Source organism: Xenopus laevis, chromosome 3L (genome assembly GCF_017654675.1).
Source record: "Xenopus laevis strain J_2021 chromosome 3L, Xenopus_laevis_v10.1, whole genome shotgun sequence".
Classification (NCBI taxonomy): Eukaryota; Metazoa; Chordata; class Amphibia; order Anura; family Pipidae; genus Xenopus; species Xenopus laevis.
Window position 1 is genome coordinate 133,320,520 of NC_054375.1, and position 22,351 is coordinate 133,342,870.

Below are 22,351 nucleotides of genomic sequence, written 5' to 3' on the forward strand. Positions count from 1 at the left end.
ATCGTCATTTAAAGGGGCACCATCACCCTAAAAAATAAACCTGCAAACTGTCTTGTGCTAGTCAGACAGATCACTTTTGCAAAACATTGATTTCAATTAATATTCCTGTTAAAATGATTTATTCCTTTTTTTTTTCTAGTTGCATGAAGGGAAGAAATTGTATTCTACATTCCATTCTCATTCCAGTCCATAGGATTCTTGCTGTCTGTATTACAGATAATTAGGAGATGTGTTTATCTAGGTCACTGCATTGTAACTGCAGCCAGGGAGAACAAGAGATTACAGGTATGGGATCTATTATCCGGAATGTTATGGACCTGGCGTTTTTAGAGACCTATGGGTAGATTTATCAAGGGTTTGAATTTTTTAATAGTCAAAATTTGGGAATTGTTATAATTTGAGTTTTTTAAAAAATGTTAATTAGATTTTCAAGATTTAACATACACCAGCCCTTTAAAGGAGAAACAAACCCGTAACATAAAAAACCCCTACCACCTACCCCCCCCCCAGCCTAGGTGGTACACGGGGCAAATGCCCCTAACTTTTTACTTACCCCTTGGTGCGGATTCTGTCCCCCGCAGTTCACAGCAGCCGTCTTCTTTTCTTCATTAAACTTCGGAAGCAAACCTTCGTTTTCGGCCGCATGCGCAGTTGGAGTAATTTGGAGTATCGATTGGAGAATCGATTGCTTGCACAGAGAATAACGTTAATTACACAGCAATGAGAAACACAAATGGCTAATGGATTGGTCTTGTTTCATCACCATCTCCTGAGATAGCATTCTCCAGCTACTAATTCCTTCTACTGAAAAGAGAAGGAAATATAAGGCACCCACAGTGATCATAATCAACTACCTGAAACTACCCCATGCTGGTGCCCTGTTTGCTGAAAAGTTCATCAGCCCATGGTACTACTGCAGGAACACCACACCACCATCTTCTTCTTCTGGATCTTCTACATTCCAGTCCGGGGGGCACATGCGCAGTAGAGTGAAAAGATGAAGTTAGAAGCAAAAAAGACAGCTCTTCATTCTATTGCACATGCTCACATGGCCAAAGGCCCAAAAAATCAAAAAAAAAAAAAAGAAAGGAAAGAAAGAAAGAAAATTGTGACATGGTGCTCCTACAGAGGTATACCTAGGGTTACCACCTTTATCTTTTTCAACTATTTTTCCAGCCAGGCCGGTAAAATACCGTCCAGGTGGCAAGCCTAGGTATACCTAGGGCGGCAGAATTTCAGTGAGCACTGGAGACTGGCATGCAGGAGATTTGAAAAAAAAAAAATCTAGTCATGGTCAAAAACACCTTGTGCTGCCTATGGACTTAAATCAGTGGTTCTGCTGAAGAGAGACTGCTATCTATAAGACTCATGCTGCCGGGCTGGTGTTGGGACTGAGCAGGCTTCATACACTCAAAATAAATATAAATGCACTAAATTAAGTTGAATAAAAGATAAACATTAATGTGGTGAAATATTGTCACACATTGCACGAGGGAACCCGTTGGAGTAGTAAAAGGAAACCCCTCAGCCTCTATAGGAATGAGCTGCATTGGAAAGGTCCGACAGCTCTTGCATCAGCCCCTATTGCATCATCCTTGCATCAGGCCCAGTGGAAGAATCTGCTTTACGCTCTCTGACTGAGAACAGAGGTGCGACAAAGAGGGAATCAGCCGGCTGCTGAGTGCATCACACCATGACTACCCACTGACCGTAGCGTGCCTACACACAATGCCCAGTCATGTTGCCAAGCAGAATCTGTGAGCACTTGCCTCTCATTGTAAATCAAAATATAAGCTGCCATGAGACCAGATTTGCTTTCTTTCATCATTTCTGATTTCTTTTGCACAGAACTGGAGAGAGTACTGAGAATGTATGAACACATTTGCAGGAAAGGAGGTTCTTCTTCAGGTCCGACTTGGATTCTAAATAGGCCCTGGCATTCCATGTACACAGAGGCACAGACAGCCCCCACCAGCCCACTAAATACTGACTTTCTATGGCACCATATAGCAGCCCCTCTGGCATTTGCCAGAACCCACAGATTGCCAGTCGGGGCCTGCAGAGGCCCAAACAGCCCCCACCAGCCGACTGTCTATGGCATCTTGCAGCAGTATTTGCAGCGTGTTCAGATTAGAGAAGAGCTAGAGAAAATATTTCCAGCAGATATTGCTTTTATAATTAATTTTATTATCATCCTTCGTGCTGACCTGACAATACACATACTAGGGTTCATTTTATCTGGAGCCAGTTATTATTTTTTATCACTTATCTATCTGTTCATACCGTCTCCTCTTCATTACTGAAGCAGCTGCTGGGTTGCTAGGGAAAGTGTCACCGCAGAGACAGTTTAAATTCCAACCTGCAAAGCTGCAGAACAAAAATCCAATAATTCAGCAGCTATAAAGATACAAAATAAAGACCAATTTCAAATCATCTTTGTAGGACACTTCTAGGAGGGAGCTCCCAGTGCGAGCGGCCATGACAGTCAGAGCACATGCTTGTAACTTGCTTATGAAGAATAATGCATAATGAGCTAGTTGCGGCATTAGCTCATTATGTGTGTGCCCCAACATGGCTGCTCGCACCACAAGCTCCCTCCCGGTGTGTGGGTGGCCTAGCGCTGGCTGGGGCACTTTAAAAAAAGCTACTGTTACCCAGCCCACAAACGTTGGTTGGGGATAATATTTTTTGGCAACAGGTGCCCTTTGAGCTCTCCGTTTATCTGCAAAAAACATATTTTTTCTTTTCTTTAATTTGGCCTACCAAACATAGTAGTATAGTAAATAGCTGGCCCAATGTATGGAAAGAGTTGGGCAGCACTGATCTCCCTTTTAATAAAAGTCAGTTTCAAAATGAGCTGGCCCTTTAACTGATTTAATTACTCCATTAACATTGTTCAAAAGGTTCCACTTCTTTTATCAGCTGATCCCATGAATAAACAGTAGATTGCTGTGAAGGAGGCTCATACACCGGGCAACCCATATCCAGGGCAATTTTTTGCCCTATCAGGACTAGGGGTCTAACAGGCATTTCATCTGCTATAACTTTAGACAGAAAGTGTAGGCTGGTATTCAGCTCATAGACCCTAAGGCAACTTTTCAATTAGATATTTGTTTGCTTTCTATTAGAACAAATGTTCCTAAGGAGTATATTATAATAAAAAACTGGCATTTATGATTATGATTTATCTACATTGCTGTTGGACCTCATGTCTACTTCAGTATAGATTATTTCTTTATTTTACCTTGTTATATTGAAGTCGTTCTGCTTGAGGTAGTCCTATTACAAATATATTGGGGCAACTGATCTTTTCCCTTGGCCCACCGGTACCTTAAAACAGCCCTGCCCATATTGGCCTGCAGGACAATTTAGCTTACACTAAACAGAAGGCTTATACAGGTATAGGATCCCTTATCAGGAAACCCGATATCCAGAAAGCTCCCATAGACGACATTTTATCCAAATAATCCAAATTTTAAAAAAATTATTTCCTTTTTCTCTGTAATAATAAAACCGTAGCTTGTACTTGATCCCAACTAAGATATAATAAATCCTTATTGGAAGCAAAACCAGCCTATTGGGTTTATTTAATGTTTAAATGAATTTCTAGTAGACTTAAGGCATGAATACCTAAGTTATGGAAAGATCCGTTACCCAGAAAAACCCAGGTCCCAAACATTCCGCATAACAGGTCCCATACTGGTACATGTGAACTTTTTGTTGCTCTGCTTGTTCATTCTGTTCATTCAGAATACCTGCCGCACCTCATTATTTCCTTTCGACCAACCAACAGGGTTGGGCTGAGCTGGCGGGACACCAGGAAAAAATCTGGTGGGCCTTGAACCTCATGAACCAAGTCTGCTCCCTCTGAATGCTGGGAGAGCTCTCCTTTCCTCTCTCCCCAGATCACAGTGACGAAGGAAGGAGGTAAAAGGGACACCCCTCTGAATTGAGGGCTGTCTATCCTGAAGGAAATGTCCATTGGTCATCAGCTCCAGATTGGGGTGTCTCAGCCCCCTGGGGTGGAACCTTCTCCTGACATCCGTCTCCCATGCCCCCCATTAAGGTTGCACCCCAGGGGCTGGGACACCCCAATCCGACTCTGACAACCAATAGACATTTTCGTTCAGGGCAGATAGTCCTCGATCCACCAGGATCACAGGATTATCTGTTGGATAAGTCCCCTATCTGATAACACATGCCAGGATGGTTTAAATTGTCCAAATTGACCAATTAAATCCTAAATTGTGGGGTTTCCCTGACAGGGGGTCCAGCCTGGAGAAAAGTCAAGGCGAGATTTGGACAGAATGTCTATTAGCCTCCTATAAAGCCCTGGAAAAGCACCTTGATGGTCAGTTAGGATATTTGGAGTGAACCCTGGTGGCTTAGGTATTCCTGGAACTTTAGATAAAAGGCTGATGCAACGTTTCCATGTATATATGTTACCTTGTTATAAGATAATGGAACCTGAACAAATGTTTGACCTTACGGGGGACTTAAACTGACTTAAACAGTCCAAATACCATTGCTATAAAGTGGTCTCTATGGAGACAGATAATGAAAAGGCAGACACAGACATTGGGGATTGCTTCACTTCATGATTACATTTGCCCAAAAGCCCCCCATACGCTGTATAATTAGTGCGCACACATCGCTGAATAAATCCATTTCAGCAGGAATAAAGGCAATGTTGAAATTGAATGGTGTTATCTGAGTGAGTTCTGCAGAACTGCCAGTGCAAATGGACTGTGTTCTCTCGGCTCAGGATAAGGCTGAGTCATTGTGAGACGTCTGGAGACCAGGCAGGAACGGCCTTCTCTGTTTAATCCTTGTTGGAGGACAAGTGAGCACAGGGGAAATGTACATTGTGATGTGCTCTGATTGCTCTCTAGGCCTTTGGTAAATATGCTCTGCCACTCCTTAACCCCTTCCTGCCCAGGCTGCAGACAATGACCAGGTGACCTGGATCTCAATAAAAAAAAAACCTCATTCCATGCCTAAATGACAGCCATGCAGCTGATGTTAGAGCCATGCAGACAATTTTACAGCCATGCAGCCCATTTTACAGCCATGTAGCCCATGTTCCTGCCATGCAGCTGATGTTACAGCCATGCATCCCATGTTACAGCCATGCAACTGAGGTTCTAGCCATGCAGCTGATGTTACAGCCATGCAGCCCATGTTACAGCTATATAGCCCGTTACTGCCATGCAGCCCATGTTACAGCCATACAGCCCATGTTACAGCCATGCAACCCATGTTACAGCCATACAGCCCATGTTGCAGCCATACAGCCCATGTTACAGCCATACAGCCCATGTTAATGCCATGCAGCCCATGTTACAGCCATACAGCCCATGTTAATGCCATGCAGCCCATGTCACAGCCATGCAGCCTATGTTATTGTCATGTTATAGCCTATGTTACAGCCATGTGCATAGGCCTGTTTCTAGTAACAGAGCTGGAGCCTGGCTTATTGCTGAGCAGACCAGTGTACATAAATAATGGAGGCCCCGGGTAGGTCAGGTGAATAGTGCGGCTCTGTGAGAAAAGACAAGAGCTGACTGCTGAAACAAACAAGGGAAAGTTGTGCTCACCACTAGTTTTTAAAATCATTAGGCGGGGGTGCAATGAGGGTGTGACCACAAAATACATATAGACAAATACAAGAGTCCTCTGCACTCAACCCATTATCAATATATTTAAGACAGCGACATTTTGTGCATACTGCTACTGAAAAATGCCTTGCCCTTTAAACAAAACAGGGATTGTTTGTCCATATATTGCAATATATTTAAGCTGGCCAACTACGTCAAAGTCATCCCATATCTGGCCAGTCCTATGCTCAATTTTCATCTGATTCATTAAGAATTCTATGGTTTAATTATACATTTTATAAAAGGGACGAATACGTTTTACCTGCAACTTACTAGCTGCTTTCAAAGTAAAGCTCCCAAACTTGGCTGCCCTTTTATTAGACACCATTGGGATCACCTGACTATAGTTGGAGAGGGTGGGAGCTACAACATGGAGCTGGTCACTGCTCTTGTAGAACTATAACAAACAAGGGAAAGTTGTGCTCACCACTAGTTTTTAAAATCATTAGGCGGGGGTGCAATGAGGGTGTGACCACAAAATACATATAGACAAATACAAGATTCCTCTGCACTCAACCCATTATCAATATATTTAAGACAGAGACATTTTGTGCATACTGCTACTGAAAAATGCCTTACCCTTTAAACAAAACAGGGATTGTTTGTCCATATATTGCAATATATTTAAGCTGGCCAACTACGTCAAAGTCATCCCATATCTGGCCAGTCCTATGCTCAATTTTCATCTGATTCATTAAGAATTCTATTGCTTCATTATACATTTTATAAAAGGGACGAATACGTTTTACCTGCAACTTACTAGCTGCTTTCAAAGTAAAACTCCCAAACTTGGCTGCCCTTTTAACAGCCATGCAGCCCATTTTACAGCCATGCAGCCCATGTTACAGCCATGTAGCCCATGTTCCTGCCATGCAGCTGATGTTACAGCCATGCATCCCATGTTACAGCCATGCAACTGAGGTTCTAGCCATGCAGCTGATGTTACAGCCATGCAGCCCATGTTACAGCTATATAGCCCGTTACTGCCATGCAGCCCATGTTACAGCCATGCAGCCCATGTTACAGCTATATAGCCCGTTACTGCCATGCAGCCCATGTTACAGCCATACAGCCCATGTTACAGCCATGCAACCCATGTTACAGCCATACAGCCCATGTTGCAGCCATACAGCCCATGTTACAGCCATACAGCCCATGTTAATGCCATGCAGCCCATGTTACAGCCATACAGCCCATGTTAATGCCATGCAGCCCATGTCACAGCCATGCAGCCTATGTTATTGTCATGTTATAGCCTATGTTACAGCCATGTGCATAGGCCTGTTTCTAGTAACAGAGCAGCGAGCCTGGCTTATTGCTGAGCAGACCAGTGTACATAAATAATGGAGGCCCCGGGTAGGTCAGGTGAATAGTGCGGCTCTGTGAGAAAAGACAAGAGCTGACTGCTGAGTCACAGTGACTGGGCACAGATCCCGCATACCGTCACATTAAAGAGATAGTGGCACTAAAATATAACACAGCTAAATACAAAACAGCATAGTGAAAATAAAGTCAGGGGAAAATACTATGTTTTTGCACACATTTATCAAAATACAAGTATAACATGCATTATGCCAAAAACCTATTATCCAAAGAGCTCCAAAATGCGGCAATGCCATCTCCCAATTGTGGCCTGTTTAAACAAAATTTTTTATTATTAACATGTATTTATAGAGCGCCAACATATTGCGCAGCGCTGATGAGTCCCTTCTGGGCCTTGAACATGGGCTAGGCGTGCTGCAACAGGCATTACTTTATACAGTTATGGGACCTGTTATCCAGAATGCTCAGGGCCTGGGGCTTTCTGAATTAGGGATCTTTCTATAATTTTGATCTCCATACCTTAAGTCTACTATAAAGTCATTTGAACATTAAATAAACCGGATAGGATTGATTTCCCACCAATAAGGATAAATTATATCTTAGTTACAATTACAAGGTACTGTTTTATTATTACAGAAAAAAAGGAAATGTGTTTTAAAATTTTCAGTTATTATCTTTAACAATAAAATCTACGGGTTAATGGTGAATAAAGTTTATTGGGGTCATGTTATCCCACTAGGAACCTGCAGTGACTTTTATATGAGTATCACATGCAGAAGTAAAAGATCCAACTGTTGGCTCAGAACTCCTCAAACAGCATATGATATAAACAAACCAGGCTTGATAACACTGTGATTTTCCACCTGGTAATGTTTTCCTTCCTTGTTGTAGAGGAACCGTTGCCAAATGTCTTTGTGAGTGTGCCATAGGGCCATACCCCTAATTAAAAGAGCCCTGCAGCAAGGGGTTTCTTAATAGGTTTACGGTACATAATACACGCGGTGCCTTTAATAACGCACCAATTTTAACAAGAAGAGGCATGCACAGAATTTTTTGGGAAACTGTGAACTTGTTGTGCAACTGCCCTTTGCGAGGTTACATTCTTTCCCTCTCCGGGTTCCATATTCTCCTCTCCCACAGTGTTCCAGCGGCATCGATTATACAAGTACATCCATGTTCTGCCTTTGATTCTGTAACTGTGCAAATCCAATACAACAATATCCAATGTTGAGCTTAGTTTCCCAAACTGTAGGCTGGCTAATTATCCATTAAACATGTGGAAAGTATACTGTGGGCGGTTGGAAAGTGGTGAGGTGGCAACTGAGAAATCTTTCCATTGTGTGCCTAATATTAATAGGTGGGGGCCTAGCTTTTAAAGCTTACTAGATTTATCGTGACTCTTAAAGTCCTGAGATTTTTCTTGAAAACCCAGTCTGAAGGACTGGAAAGATTTTAATTTGGGGTGAATACTACTATCCTAATAGGTGTCAAGGTCTAACAGTTGTAGGCAGAACCATGGAGAAAGCTGCAATGCAGAAAAAATCCAGGTCACAGTACACAAGAGGCTCGAAGTCATAATCCAGGCAAAATAGTCAGAGGCAGGCAGCAATAGCATAGTCGGGAATCGAAGCAGAAGGCTCAAGAACCAAGGATCAATCAATTATAGTGCACCCAAGAACTCCTCAGGAAGAACCTGCTGGCATTGAACCCAGGTCTTTGGCATCCCATTACTTCAAATTTTCATGCCAAACATCACACATGATGCAGTGCATTGTGATGTCATGAGTATGGACACCACCATCTTGGATCGGGGGCACAGAGGAGCGCTCGTTACAATAGGGTTTCCATTTCACTAGACTGGGGTCTGGTATTACAAATTTACTAGAATTGTATTTGCAGGTAAATTTGTAATTATGAATATTCCCTCCAGAATGCCTCTTCCAGGACGGCCTCCTTACTCCCAACCCCCTCTGTCCCCCTGCCCAATTCAAATTTTTTTGGCTGGATTGGCCCTGGTACACACCTCCCCAAACATTCTCCATCATTGCCCCACTCTTTAACATCATTGCCCCAACAATCACAGACCTTCCCCCCTTCCCTATGAAAGGGGGCAACCCTGAGATGTAGCCGATAACTTAGAGACCTACATTTAGCACAGTGAACACAACTCTACACATCTCCTGGACTGTATATATGTTTTTATTATAAAAGTAGAATCTGGATTTATTTTTATCAGGGTACAAATGAGTTTGCACTTGCCATGCTTCATATCTATCGCTAATTCCAGTATTTTCCAACAGCTGCTGAAGGTTTTGGGATACAGCAATAGCTGGAGACCAGGAGCAGCTTATCTAGCTTCTTGGCAGTCATCTTTAATATAGACAAAAGCATAGTGCAGTTAATTCCCCTTTACCACTGTGGATTACTCCTTCATTGTCATGTCTTTATCTGGCCATTTTAATGAGCCGGACAGACCTCATTCCAGTACAGAGTGCTATTGGGAGTGGCTGATCAGATCAGAGGACCTGCATAGAGCCAAAAGGCATTAGACTAAATGCTATATGTTGAAACATAGAATTGTAGCAACCCAAAAAGCAAAATGATGCTGGCACAAATCACATATATGATTTGATCTCAGGAACAACATAAGTGTAACAAAAGACAGGGGGAAGAGAGCAAGAGTGCACCCCGGAGTGCTCCTTTAGGCAGTCTATCTGCAATCTATACCTCACTCTGGATTAAATAATCAGATATGAGGTGCAGACAATAGTGTCAGGGGAGCAATTCAGACCCTGTCCTTACCATTTGCTATAGGGCCCCCACCACCCTTTTGCAGAATTTGGGGCAATTCTTGTTTGCACTTTGAACCCTGCCTTGGAGGTCATAATAGACATCCCATAAACATATCACTCGCTGCACCCTTTCTGAATACGAAGACTTTAATTCTAAACCTCCATTACCAATTTAATCATCGTGTAAAGCCATTTAAATCTATTATTCATTTTAAAATCCATAGCTGTCTCCACTTTCAGTAAGCTGCAGTGCACATATGGGGAGAGAAGATCTTATTATCATTAATGTTATTGTTTACAAAGCAAACAGGTTTTTGCTTTCCTGCCTGCAGCCCTAGAGTGTTGAAAAGGGACAGTTTGCAGAGGGCGTAGAATCCATCCAGGATTCTGATTGTAGGAACTTGCAAGCATGATAAATAAACCAGAACCATTGGCCTCTGGGAGAAGGAAGGGAAGCAGACTGGGAGACACATTTATCAAAGGTTGAATTTCAATTTTGAAAACTCCCCTAAACTCCCATAAATTCGAAATTAGATCAGTCGAAATTTATTTAAAAAAAAAAAATCGAATTTTTAAAACTCGGTTGAATTAAATCGAAATGAAAACTCGAATCAAATTCAAATCGAATTTGAGTTGAGTTCTTTCTCCAAAAAAAATCAAATGTCAGGAAGGCTGCAAATAACTCTAAATTGATCCCTGGACATCTCACATTGACTCAAACAGCAATTTGGCAGGTTTTAGGTGTCGAATAGTCGAATTCGAACTCATAAGGGCCAGAGTATGATAAATCTTGAAAATAGAACTAACATTTTTTAAAAAACTCAAATCAAATTTGAAAAACTCCCTAGCCAAATTTGACAATTTTGACCATAAAAGAATTTTGAATTTTTAATTCATCCCTTGATAAATCTGGCCCCAAATGATCAAGATTGCAAAAGAAAATCAAATGAAGTTGATGGGTAAATACAGTATGCAATGTTTTACCCTCCCTGCTAGCGTTGTCTGTTTCCTTGGGACCTTTTTGATGTAGGGCCCTACAGATAGTCTTCTCCAGGTGAGTAGATGGTGTTTCCTATTGTGCTAAAAGTCATGAAGACCCCTGGTAAAATGTCGCACTGTGATATAGCTAGACAACAAAATCCATTGTTTTTCTCACAAAGGACCTCACTTTTAATTTTTTTTAAATAACTTTCTTAAAGGGCATGTAAAGGCAAAAAAATAAAATCCCATTTTTATTTTCTTTAATGAAAAAGAAACCTATCTCCAATATACTTGAATTAAAAAATGTGTACCGTTTTTATAAGAAACCTGACTGTATGCAGTGAAATTCTCCCTTCATTTACTGCTGTGGATAGGAATTGTCAGATGGTCCCTAACTGCTGAGCAGGGAAACAATCATACTTATGAACAGCAGGGGGAGCCCCCACCTTACTTCCCAGCCATGCAGAACTCAAGCAGCTTTTTTATGACGATCCCTAAGCAGCCCAGACCACACTGAGCATGTGCACAGTCTTAGTCTTGCAAAGATGTTTAACAAAGTTACAAGATGGTGACCCCCTGTAGCCACCTTTAAAAGCATAAATTATTTGTTAATTAGGCTTGTGATGCAGTAAGTTCATGTTTGTGTTTAGTATACAAAATACAGCATTTCTAGCCTTATTCTATTTTAGACTTTACATGCCCTTTAAAGAGTATGTAGGAGTGTCAGGTTTTCCTATGCCCCAGGGAATGTGTTAGCCAGCTAGGCTGGGTCATTTTTTACAGAGGGGAGTAGTTCCCAGAGGTTATATAAAGGGATGCTCCCATGTGTTCGGCCTCTCTTTCTGGTGCACCTACTCGCTGTAGGAGGTGGTATGTGGCTGGGAGGGCCTGAGGTGGAGGTAGGCCTCAGTATAGGAGCAAGCAAGTGTCAGGTCAGAACTGTAATAGGTCACTATAGGAGTAACAGATAGGTTCAGGAAAGTTAGTGAGCAGCTAAGGCTCCAACGAAGAATTTAGTGAAGGGTTTAGCAACCTGTGGTGACAAGGTAGCCTGTTTAGGGACTCAAGTGGTTAAGCTTAGGGATAGAGAGATCCTTGGAGCGTAAGACCATCTGTGAGATTCACCTTCAATGGGGCTTGTGCACCAAAGGCAGGCAAGGCGACTCAAAGCTGACTAACAAAGGATGAGACAGTATTCATGAGTAATATATTTGTGTAAATGATCTGCTGCCACTGCTTGTTCATGGAGTATACCATCTGAGCATGCACCTTGAATGTGTGATTGACCATTGAGAAGTGTCCCACCAGTTCAATAAATTGTTCTGTTGTTTTAAATCATCACTGGCGCCCAAAGTTATTTGATCAAGAGTGATTGATGTATGCTTATACCAGAGTGGTAATCCCTTCCTCCATACCATAAGCGGGGGCTTATGCCTACTGGGAGTTGCTGGGAGTTGGACCCTTTGCCCTGGTTCTGGAACCAGGGTGTAGTAATCCAAGGAAGGTTAAGGCAGACCCTGACCCATCCACCTGTTACAAGTATAAGGAGTTATGGAGCCTGGAAGCCTTGCACATGCAGGAGTGTTAGGAATAGGTGCTGATTTGTATGGAGCCAATGTGCTCTATAACCACTACCACACTTGACAAGAAGTGTGTGCTTCAAACAAAGTTTAATTAATAAAAAGCTGAAAAAACACTCAGACCTGTGCTGAAAGGTTTAAGGAGCAGAACAAACAGATCTCAGAAACAGGCCGAGGGTCAAGGGCTGGCAGCAAGAATCAAAGTCCATTACAGGCTAAATGTCAAGGCAGGCAGAAGACTTGTCGAGGCAGGAAACAGGCCGAGGTCAAAGCGGAGCGTCAGAACCAGAGGGAACAGGTAAAACAGGCCAGGGTCAAAGTGGAGAGTCAGAACCAGGGGAAACAGGTAAAACTGGCGAAGTCAGGAAAAAGGCCGACATCAGATAATGGGAAATAAAGACAGGAGCAGGACTTACTAATCAGGAGCAGGGTATCAGTAACAAGGTTCAGGAACAGGGTCAGGATCAAGATCACAAGAATCAAAGCAAATCAAGTTCAGGAACACAACACAAGGCTAGAGGCAGGTAGGTTGGCCAATAATTCAGCAATTGGGAGATGGGGAAGCAGGCTTGAATAGCTATTTCCCACAGCTGGATAGGGGTCATGACTCAGGGGAGATTGACATGGAGGCAACATCACAGTAAATATTATTACAGGGTCAGGCTGCTGCCACACTACCTTCCTGTGGCTCAAGTGGCAGGAGCAGTGGCAGGAATACAACAGGTCCCTGGTTCGAAAACAGGGAGTTCCTGACAAGCAGCCTCCATCTATAACTCATTCCTCAACTCTTTGATCAACATGTACACGCTAGAGGTTCCCAATTAGGGCATTGGTCATAACCTGTCATTATGTACTGTATCTGCATTGGGTGGTGGGAAAGAATTATGAGATTCCATTCTAGGAAGTGAGGGACAGTGTGACATATATGTATTGCATGATGCAATAACAATGTGACATGCCTTACGTAAGTAAGCTTTATCAGAAAGGTCTATATAAATACACCAGTAAACCCTCAAAGTAATGCTGCTCTGAGTCCTCTGTCAAAAGAAAAACAGCATTTCTTTCCTTCTATTGTGTACACATGGGCTTCTGTATCAGACTTCCTGTTTTCAGCTTAAACCAGAGCTAGGGCTTGAGCATGCTCAGTTTGCTCCTCTCCGCCTTCCACATCCCTTTTTCCCCATGCCTCCTCCCCTGGCTGCTGTAATCTGAGCCCAGAGCTATGAGTGAGCAGGGAGAGACTCAGGCAGGAAGTGATGTCACACCAAGCTAATATGGCAGCTGCTATCCTAAACAAACAGAGAGCTTCTAGAGCTTTTTACTCAGGTATGGTAAAACATTCTGCAGAATATATCTAGTCTTATAGCTTGCGCTATTGTGGCTAATCTATTGGCAATAAACTGCTTCTGTAGCTTTCCTTCTCCTTTAATAGTGATGGTGCCAGGAGAGAATCCTTAGCACTTAAAGGTGTGGTTCACCTTTAAGTTAACTTTTAGTATCATAGAGAGTGGCCAATTCTAAGCAACTTTTTGTTTGGTCTTCATTATTTATTTTGTTATTGTTTTTTAATTATTTACCTTCTTCTTCTGGTTCATTCCAGCTTTAAAATGGGGGTCACTGACCCCATCTAAAAAAAAAAACATGTTCTGTACAACTACAAATTTATTGTTATTTTCATCTTTCTATTCGGGGCCTCTCCTATTCATATTCCAGTATCGTATTTAAATTAGTGCATGGTTGCTAGGGTATTTCAGACCCTAGCAACCAGATTGCTGAAATTTCAAACTGGAGAGCTGCTGAATAAAAGGATAAATAACTGAAAAACCACAAATAATAAGAAATTAAGACCAATTGCAAGCTGTCTCAGAATATGACTCTCTACATCATACTAAGAGTTACTCAAAAGTGAACAACCCCTTTAATTCATAAGTGGGGCAAAAATGGACTGTAAGGGCTAAGAATTAAGGGAAGAGGAATTGGTTGAACATAGATCATAAAGAAGAGAGGAACAACCCCAGGCTTCCCTTGTGTCATTAGTTCTGTTGTATTTTCTGGTTTCATCATGCTTTCTTTTTAGGAATAGCCTTGTGTATTTCCATACCTTATCTTACCTTTTCCGAGTCACCTGGTGTGATTTGGCTTCTAAATCTGCCAGTGTAAATATTTGTTGGTTTAGTGGGTGATATGTACTGTGTGTGTGACACAATGTTTGGGAAAAAAAAAATACTTGTTAATAATGCAAGCCAATAATACACTGGCTGGAAGGTTTAGCAACACAAAAAATACATAAATAGAGCTCTAATGTATATAAAATGTTCTCTACAACCCTTTCCTCTTTAAAGAAAACTTACATACGGTATCTTATCGTATTGATTAGCACTTGACCAATCCAGGCCAGGTCAGTTTGCACATGATCTGGCCCAAATAAAGATTTCTTCTGGAAACATACCAAGTTACGATGCATGGTGCATCAGCAGGGGAAGCAGTAGGTTCTGCTCAGAGCAATACAATGGGGCTATCAACGTTTATGGAGAAGATGTCTGTCCTTTGAGTACACAAGATGATAGGTTGCTCCAAAAAGACTTTTTACACTGATTAGCGTTAATTCAAAAGATTCTTGTGGTGGTTCCTTGGATGCTCCGCCTCTGGCATCCCTTGTAAATTCAATTTGTAGTAAAGTTTGGAAACACTCACAACCGCAGCTTAACTGCGTTCACACTTGAGAAAGGGCCAGGTGCCCGAAACATGTTGTGTGGTAATGGAATAAAAGCCTAATTGCAGTTAAGCTGCGGTTGTGAGTGTTTCCAAACTTTACTACAAGATGATAGGTTGGTTACCATGGGTGGGTACGGCCATGTCTTTATTCAAGGTTGGACTGGTCTGCCAGAGTAGATCTGCTGGGGTAGACTAGGGCCTGGGCCCACCTATTAGCCATTTTTTAATTTCCACCATAACCTTATGTAACCACATTCTTGGTCCAGATAGGACTGGCCACATATGGGATGACTTTGATGTAGTTGGCCAGCTTAAATATATTGCAATATATGGACAAACAATCCCTGTTTTGTTTAAAGGGTAAGGCATTTTTTAGTAGCAGTATGCACAAAATGTCTCTGTCTTAAATATATTGATAATGGGTTGAGTGCAGAGGACCTCTTGTATTTGTCTTCTGCTGTTTGACCCCTGAGTTCAGGAATTAACCACGTGCTGCATTGCGATGCTGGCAATTCCGCATTTCCTCATGGTTAATGAATTAACCGGATATTGTTACTCTGTTGTGTTGACTGAATGATTCAATTCGACCCTTGTGTTAGTAAATAAAGTATTGCTATACTTTTCTCCTAGTTAGCAAACACATCTAGAGCCGTCCTTCTCTCGCTCAGTGGTTTCCACACAGTGGTGCTTGGAGCAGTAGCAAAGAGGTACAGGATGAATTATATGCAGGGTGAGATTTGGGGTGAGCGCCTACTTGTTTTCTAGATACATCAGGAAGCACAGCCTGAAAGTCAGGGAGGTTGAGTTTTCTGTTCTAAATATTCCTGGAACTGAATGACTGTTATACAAATAGTTCTCTTTATCTGTAACCTTGTTATATGGTATGGGAGGCCTGAATAAAGGTTGGCCTGAAAATGTCAAATAATCACTTCTCTAGGGCTACGGGATAATGTTCTCAGTACCATTCCCACTAAATATCATGCAGTATAAAAATGAAACTCCCTCTATGACACACACAGCTAGAGAGCGATACATTTCCAGATACACACTTGCTTCCTGTAATATTCACCTGCGGTATTTCACTTTATGATATCACATAGCCATTGTCGATTATTAAACTGAGTAACATAGTAAGTTAGGTTGAAAAAGACACGTCCATAAAGTTCAACCTTTTAATTTTTTTTTTGACCTGCCTAACTGCCAGTTTATCCAGAGGAAGGCAAAAACCCCATCTGAAGTCTCTCCAGTTTGCCTCAGAGGGGGAAAAATTCCTTCCTGACTCTAAAAATGTCAATCGGACCAGTCCCTGGATCAACTTGTACTATGAGCTATTTCCCATAACCCTGTATTCACTCCCTTGCCAAAAGGCCATCCAACCCCTTCTTAAAGCTATCTAATGTATCAGCCTGTACAACTGATTCAGGGAGAGAATTCCACATCTTCACAGCTCTCACTGTAAATGTATTACTGTACATTATTCTAAAGCACAAGCTACACAAGATACACACAATACACAACCTGGAACCACAAACGCTATAGCAGCAAGCGTTAATACTGAGACGGCACCAGCACATGAGAATGGACTAAACATTTTCTTGATTGACAGTTTGGTCTAATATATCCTTTGCCTACAACAGAGGTCACCAACCATTTCTTATACATGAGCCACATTGAAATGTAAAAAGAGTTGGGGAGCAACACAAGCATGAAAAAAGCTCATTGGAGGTGCAAAATAAGGGCTGTGATTGGATATTTGGTAGCCCCTATATGGACTGACAGCCTACAAGAGACTTTGTTTGGCAGTACATCTGGGTTTTATGCAACCAAAACTTGTCTCCAAGCCAGGAATTCAATAATAATCACCTGCTCTGAGGCCACTGGGAGCAACATCCAAGGGGTTGTTCACAAGATACTGGTTGGGGGCCACTGGCCTAGAATATGTGTTGGTGCTCACTCTTTTAAAATAACCAGTTCTGATGCAAATTCCATTTTGCTGTATGGAGAGTGTTAAATTGTTAGCTTTTGTTTGTGCTGGAGTTGGCTATTTGAGTTAGCTCTAAAACATAGCTCTAAAACATAGACATACCATCAAAATCTGATCCAAACCTCTGAGAGTTACATGATGCTAAGAATGAGATATTGAAGAGTAACTTGATTATTTCATAAACGGTATAACATTTTTAATTGATCATATATAGAAAGTGTCTTATTTCAGTGGGATAAAGCTTATATTAAATATTCATTTTTGCAATGGCTTCCCTTTAACTAACTCAAATGCAAAGGCCGTTTCCAAACTAATCTCGGCTCAGAGAGGGGTTCTTTGCTGGACGGCAGCGGTTGTCAAGTGTATGTGAATTTTAAAGGGGTTGTTCACCTTTAAATGTACTTTTAGTATGATGTAGAGGGTGATATTCTGAGACAATTTGCAATTGGTTTTCATTTTGTATTATTTGTGGTTTTTGAGTTATTCAGCTTTTTATTCAGCAGCTCTCCGGTTTGCAATTTCAGCATTCTACTGGTTGGTAGGGTCCAAATGACCCTAGATGGGGTCAGTGACCCCCTTTTGAAATCTGGAAAGGGTAAGAAGAAGACTCTTAAAAAAGAAAAAATGAAAAGTTGCATAGTATTCGCCATCCTACAACATACTAATGGTTAACTTAAAGGCAAACAACCCTTTTAAGGCAGAATTACTGCACTTTATACATTCACCTCTTAATATTAGCATGCTACAAATACAAAATTAAAGCTGAGTTTTGAAGCTCCTTAAATGAATATTCACATATGCTAAAGACTGTTGCAGCAGTTGCTGTGAAATACAGTATGTGCTTTACTTTAACTCTTGACTCAGCAATTGCTATTTAAAACCATACCGGCCTAACACTGACCTTCTTGCCATTGAACTTCAACCCATAGCACCACTGACAACCTTCATCTCTGGCATACTAGAACTACACGTCTCCAGCAGCTGCAGAAGCTCAGGGAAGACATGTCTGGAGTAAGACACGTGTGGTGCTATTAGAGAGATAGGCTGAGTGTTATCACTTCATGGATTTTCAGAGATTCATAGTGTTCTAGGAACAGTTGACAGCTTGTGAAAGACAGATATGGAAGGTGGCAGATAATAATAGCAGCTGAATATGCTGCTTACAAGTAGACATATTTAATTTTAATGGGATGGGGTTTGGACCTTCCAGGGTGGGGTTGAGGCTAAGGCCATTTTTAGTTGCTATTGCTGGCATTGAGATATACCTGGCTTTCTGAATACAGTAATATACAGTGAGCACCTGGCTGGTCTTTTACTGGTCTGACTTGGAGCCAATGCTTTTTATAGTAAAAAGAAAACCAAGAAGACAGGAGGATCATGTGAGAATTCCATGCTGTTCACATCAAAACTGGAGAAGTGACATCTCTAGTTCTGGAAATAGTTTTCTACAATGCCAAGACTGAACTTGGCACTGAACATAGGAACGGTATTAAAATAGGAAATGTTCAGTTTCAATATAAACAGACACCAGAGAAAGAAAGGTATTGTAACAGAACTTTCCAGATGTGGGTTGGTATAGGGCTGTGAGCGCCAAAAATAAAACTATACCTTAGTCTTCTTCCTATATATCATTCGAAAAACCAGCAACCCACTGGGTGTCTGACCAATGCTGAACAAGATATAGATAAAGATAAAGTTATTGTACAGATTAGCCGCTTTAAATGGAGCTTTCCAACTTCAGCCATATTGACAAGATGTTATAAGTTATACAGTTTCCACATATCCACGTACATGTACTAGCATTGAGCTAAATTTGCTAAAACCACAAATTAAAGTTTAAACCTACATAAAAGGAATTATTAGCTGAGCTATTCAAACTGCTCTTTTATGTTCCTGTTGCCAACTGATCTTCCTGAATCACTGGTTTCGGATACAGCCTTCAGCAATTCAGACTGTAAGATTAAATATATAATAATATCATATTCACCCCTCTTACTAAGGTTTCGGTTCTTTTGAGCAAGTAGACAAAGTATCCACACGCCAATCTGTGTAACAGTAAATTAATGGCTTGTTATGACGATTACAATAAAGCAATATTTACAGTATTTACAGTTACAGAAGTTTGATATAGTCTACTCTACATTGTTACCACCAGGCCCATCATAGTTTCTTTCTGGTCATCTGTTGGCTCCTGCTCCCATCTTCACACCAGTCTGGCCAGCTCTCTTCACATGGCTCCTCGTACTCTGTCTTCTCTCAGACTGCTTCCCTCTTCATCTGTCTCCCAGGCTCCCCCTTCAATACTGTCCAGTGATAAGGGGAGAAGAGAGAAGACAGGGGATAGAAGGCAGAAAGAAAGGAGAGAGGTGGGTGGTGGGAAGGGGGATTGGAACCCTTGATCCCTAGTGGGGTTTCTGCTTCAGTTGCACCTCCTCAGTAATGTAACTACTGGGGACGGGACCACAGTACTGGCTATGCAGCCACCCCCTTCAAAAGTTGAGACTGCAGTGGATTTGCAAGAGTGCAAACTGCCGGCAGGCCCGAAGGGGTGCGGTCCCTGGTGCAGTTGCACCCTTTGCAGCCCCCATGGTTCCTCAACTGCACCGGCCACCTTTGGCTACACATTGCTTGGTGGGGAGATGATTACATCTGTGGGGGTTATGTTGTTTGTTGTGATTTCCAGTCCTGCCAGATTGGGTAAGTTTTGAGGGGGTGTGTTTGTGAACACTAGTTTTTCGTGGGATAGGTTGGAATGTGTCAGGTTGATCAATTTGGCCAGATTCTGTATTTGTGGGGATTTCCAACTCCCAGGTATTAGGAGTCTTGCCGAGGTGAGTACATGGAATACTATTTGTTTTAGATTGTGTGGGTAATCCTGGAGGCCAAGGTTAAACAAAGCTAAAGTGTGAGCTGGTTTGTATCTCAGTGATTTGTCTTAGCACTTGGGAAACCTCATTCCAGAATGGGGCCAATATGGGTCATTCCCACCAGATGTGGAGTAATGTTCCCTCTGCCTTGTTGCATCTCCAGCAGGTTGCTGAGACTATGGGAACATGCGATGGAGTGTCTGGGGTACATTGTACCATCTGTAGAGTATTTTCCATGATTTTCAATGTGGTTTGTGCATTTAGAATATTGGAATGATTCATTGGCCGTTTGATTCCAGTCAGTTATAGAGTATGTTGAGTGGAGGACTTTCTCCCACTTTAGGATGTGGTTTGGTTTTCCAATATGGGGTGGTCTGACAAGATTGTGTTAATTTTTTGTTTGTTTTTCGTTTGTCCTGCTGATTGAATGCATATTGCTTCAAATGTGGTTTGTTATTGTGGTGTGTCTTTTAGGTGTGAAAGTAAAAAGTGGCCTTTTTGCAGATATTTCTACAGGTCCTGCTTTGGTATGTTGTATTTTTGTTGTAGCTCTTCAAACAATTTCATTATTTTTTGGTTAAGCATTTGTACTGTCCAGTGTTCTTTTATCCTGGTTTATGACACCTACCCCCACAGCTCACCTCCCAACTAATCAGATACAGAAATAAAAGAAAAACCCCAACGTGCCCATATTCAGTTGAGAGAGTTTCTTGCATACCGAAATGAGTTATATGGCTCAAGTAGCAACATAGAGCCCCCTTCCATCCCCAAGAAACCTTTTGATATGTATAATTTGGGTACGGGTATGACTTGGAATGTAAGCTACCATTCTATAGTCAACCCCCCATGCACAGTGGATTACACATAAATATGAATATAGCCCCAAAACACATACAGTGTACATCTACAGTAACATAAGTTAATGGCATACCCAAAATGGCCATTTCTTACAAGACTTACAGACAGTTTGTTGGCTCTCAATCCAGCGCCAGGGCTCAGTGTTCAGTTTGATATACTGATATCTGCTACAAAAATATGTATATTACTTATCTTCTTGACACAGGGAGAGAGAGAGAGAGAGAGTTGTACATTTAATGGCATTAAATGGCATTAATGTTTTTAATGATAAATCAGAAGGAAGTCCCCAAACAGGTCTGACTTTGTCTCTTATTTCTGCATTCCATTGACATGGGGCTAGACATGTTGGCAGTTTTCCAGATGCCCAGAGCCTTGTGACTTGTACTCTGATAAACTGCAGTCTCACTTTACTGCTGCACTGCAAGTTGGAGTGATATCACTTTATCAAAACGTTTTTGACAGCTTTTTTGTTTGTTGCGCAACAATTTTGTTCACCCATTGGAGTCTATGGGCATCATTTTCACAGCAAAATTCAGCGAAAAATTTCAGTTTTGCCATGAAATTGACGCCCATATACTCCAATCACTGGTTTTGAATACAGCCTTCAGCAATTCAGACTGTAAGATTAAATATATAATAATATCATATTCACCCCTCTTACTAAGGTTTCGGTTCTTTTGAGCAAGTAGACAAAGTATCCACACACCAATCTGTGTAACAGTAAATTAATGGCTTGTTATGACGATTACAATAAAGCAATATTTACAGTATTTACAGTTACAGAAGTTTGATATAGTCTACTCTACATTGTTACCACCAGGCCCATCATAGTTTCTTTCTGGTCATCTGTTGGCTCCTGCTCCCATCTTCACACCAGTCTGGCCAGCTCTCTTCACATGGCTCCTCGTCCTCTGTCTTCTCTCAGACTGCTTCCCTCTTCATCTGTCTCCCAGGCTCCCCCTTCAATACTGTCCAGTGTTCTTTTTTTTTTTAAACTTGAAATTTTTTTTTTCAGGTTACAAATCAAAATTGACATTGTAATCATCATCAATGATAAGGGGAGAAGAGAGAAGACAGGGGATAGAAGGCAGAAAGAAAGGAGAGAGGTGGGTGGTGGGAAGGGGTTTGGAAACCTTGATCCCTAGTGGGGTTTCTGCTTCAGTTGCACCTCCTCAGTAAACTAACTACTGGGGGATGTGACCCGGGTACAGGCTATGCAGCCGCCCCCCTCCAAAAGTTGAAATTGTAGATGTTTTGCAAACTGCCGGTGGGCCCGAGGGGGTGCGGTCCCTGGTGCAGTTGCACCCTTTGCAGCCCCCGTGGTTCCGCAACTGCACCGGCCATCTTTGGCTACACATTGCTTGGTGGGGAGATGATTACGTCTGTGGGGGTTATGTTGTTTGTTGTGATTTCCAGTCCTGCCAGATTTGGTAAGTTTTGAGGGGGTGTGTTTTGAACACTAGTTTTTTGTGGGATAGGTTGGAATGTGTCAGGTTGATCAATTCGGCCAGATTCCGTATTTGTGGGGATTTCCAACTCCTAGGTATTAGGAGTCTTGCCGAGGTGAGTACATGGAATACTATTTGTTTTAGAT